This window comes from Carlito syrichta, unplaced genomic scaffold, assembly GCF_000164805.1.
Source record: "Carlito syrichta isolate Samal-C Ts95f unplaced genomic scaffold, Tarsius_syrichta-2.0.1 Scaffold73650, whole genome shotgun sequence".
Classification (NCBI taxonomy): Eukaryota; Metazoa; Chordata; class Mammalia; order Primates; family Tarsiidae; genus Carlito; species Carlito syrichta.
The window spans coordinates 232,899-235,867 of NW_007017746.1; positions in this window are offsets into that span (position 1 = coordinate 232,899).

Sequence of the window (2,969 nt, forward strand, 5' to 3'; positions counted from 1 at the left end):
AAAAAAAAAAAAAAAAAAAAAAAGGAGGGACTTTAAAATGCTATGCTGACATCACATTTTCAGTAATAACTGATTTCATAGAATTGTCATGGGTATAGTAATAACATGAGTATAGTAATAACTGATTTCATAGAATTGTCATGGGTATAGATTTTTTTTAAAGTGTCATGAAGGGTCATAAAACCACTTATCTAATAAACATTTTTGAGATCATACTATGGACCAGGCATTAGGCTCCAAAGGCAAAAAAGACATTCCTCTTAATCCCAAAGAGGAGAAAAGAGACAACTGGACTAACAAGGATGATAAGAACAGTGATAAAATAATTGTGCACAATGAAGACTGATTTTACTTTCCATGTGTTCAAAGTTCTTTGTCATTTTAAATCAGGGTTATTTAATCTAACTTAGAGAGTAAAGGATAGAAGAAAAAATGAAATGTGGATTTCTGCTTGCTGCTAAAGCTCTCAGCAAATATTTCAATCCTGTTTGTTAAGTATAAGTCCAGTGGTAAGCTAAAGCAGAATTGAATTGGCTTGTGAGTCAACAGTCAATATTCAGAAATTTTGCAAGCTGGATGTTAATATTTCTGACTGCAAGCCTGAAGACAGCCATCGTGGGCATATTTACACCACAGAGATTGTCAAACACTGCAAATTGAAACTTTCTGTTCTTTTTTTGAGGGCGGGGGGCTGTTTTACCAGTGCATCACTGTTTCTAACACACAGATCAATCTAAAGTCAGACAACCACTGATCTTCTCCTCTCGAAATGTACCTATAAAGACTCCTCAAAAGATGATAACAAGCTTCCTACAAGTGGACTGTGAGGAAGCTGAATCTCATTTTGTTTGCAAACCTAGTGTTTGGATGAGTATTTTTTGGTTATGAAGGCCAAAATTTTCTGGAAGAATGGAGGGCGGGGGGCATCTAGAACCAGATAATTTTATTCTATTCAAATGAAAACATAATTGACTGGATTAACCTGCTTTTGACTAAACTTTTCCAGGCAGTGGAGAGGAACTGTAAATAAACTTTTCTAAAACAATAAAGATGGTCTAGTTTGCTTTCGTTTTTAACAAATGACTGTCTCCAAATTCTGTTCTCTTTGACACAACACTGCCAATCATAGCAAGACTGTCCATCAATTGTCTCAAATGAGCAACAAGAACATGTAGTTGAGTTGTAGTTGAAACTTACCATTGAGTAACTATATGTTGTTGAAAAACTTATCATTGAGTAACTATGTGATGTCGGTGAATTATCAGCCTAGGCAAATAATTTATGGCTAAAACCCCAAAAGCAAATGCAAATTAAAAAATAGGACTTAATTAAACAGAAAACCTTCTGCACAGTAAAATAAATAATCAACAGAGAAAATAGGTAACCTACACAGTGGGAGGAGGTGTTCCCAAACTACACATCTGACAAAAAACTAATATACAGAATCTACAAGGACTCAAATAAATCCACAAGAATAAGGTCAATAGCCCTACTAAAAAGTGGGCAAAGGACATGAACAGACAACTTAAGATATACAAATAGCCAGCAAACATAAGAAAAAATGCTCAATATCACTAATCACCAGGGAAATGCAAATCAAAACCACAATTAGATGCAAACTTACACCAATCAGAATGACTATTTTTTAAAAATCAAAAAACAAGAGATGCTGACACGGATGCAGAGAAAGTGTGATGCTTATGCACTATTACTGGGCATATAAATTAGTAACCCTCTGTGGAAATCAGTATGAAGATTTCTCAGAGAACTAAAAGTAGATCTACCATTTGATCCAGCAATCCAACTGCTAGGTATCTACCTGAAGAAACAGAATTCATTACATAAAAAAGACACCTGTACCTGCATGCTCATTGCAGCACAGTTCACAATTGTAAAGATGTGGAATCAACTTAAATGTCCATCCCATCAACCAATCAGTGGATAATGACAATGTGGTATATATACACTATAGAATACCAATCAGCAATAAAAAGAAATGAAATAATGTTTTTTGCAGCAACTTGGATGGAATCGGAGAACATCTTCGTAAGTGAAGTAACTCAGGAATAGAAAGCCAAACAACACATATTTCCACTTATAAGTGGGATCTAAACTAAGAATCTGCAAAGGCAGACAGGGTGATGTAACGGACATTGGAGACAGAAGTGGGAGAGTGGAATGGGGAGAGGGACCAAAAAATCACCTGTCAGGTACAACGTGGACAGATGGGGGTGGTGGGTGCACTTAATGGCACGACTTCACCACGATACCAATGCATCCATGTAGCCAAAAGCTATTTGCACCCCTTAAAGCTATTGAAATAAAGAAGAAGAAGAAAAAAAAGACAAAAACTGTAACTCTCCTAGGAGGAAAGATGAAAGAACGTCTTCATGACCTTGGATAGTTACCATTTCTTATATAAACACAAAAATCACTTAAGAAACATAATGTAAGCATTTTATTAATTTGACTATATAATATGAAAATCTATTTTTCAAAAGATACTTTCAAAAAATAAAAGAAAAAAATAGATTATATGTCAGCTTGCATGCAGTATATGTAAGGAATTGTAAAGGACACGTATAACGTTAATAAAGCATAGAAGTCAATAAAAATTTTCAACCTAAGCTTTACAGAAGGTATACAAATAGCCAACAAAGACTTGAAAGGATGCTTTTTTTTCATCAGGGAAATACAAAATAAAACAAGAAGGGCCATCACTCTGCACGTCTCGCATATTGCTGTTGAAAACGAAAACAGCACAACCGAGTTTCAAAGTCGTTTGGAACACTCTTGAAAGCTGAACTTGTACCCAGACGGCCAACCTGCGGGGGCGCTGGAGGCTGCGTTGGGCGGGCGCTACGGCCCCGCGGGCAGGAGCGTGCCCCGGCCGCTGCCGCCGCAGCCCGGCGGCCACCGGCTCCTCCGGGGCGCCGCCGCGAGGACCGGCCCTCTCGGCAGATCCCGGC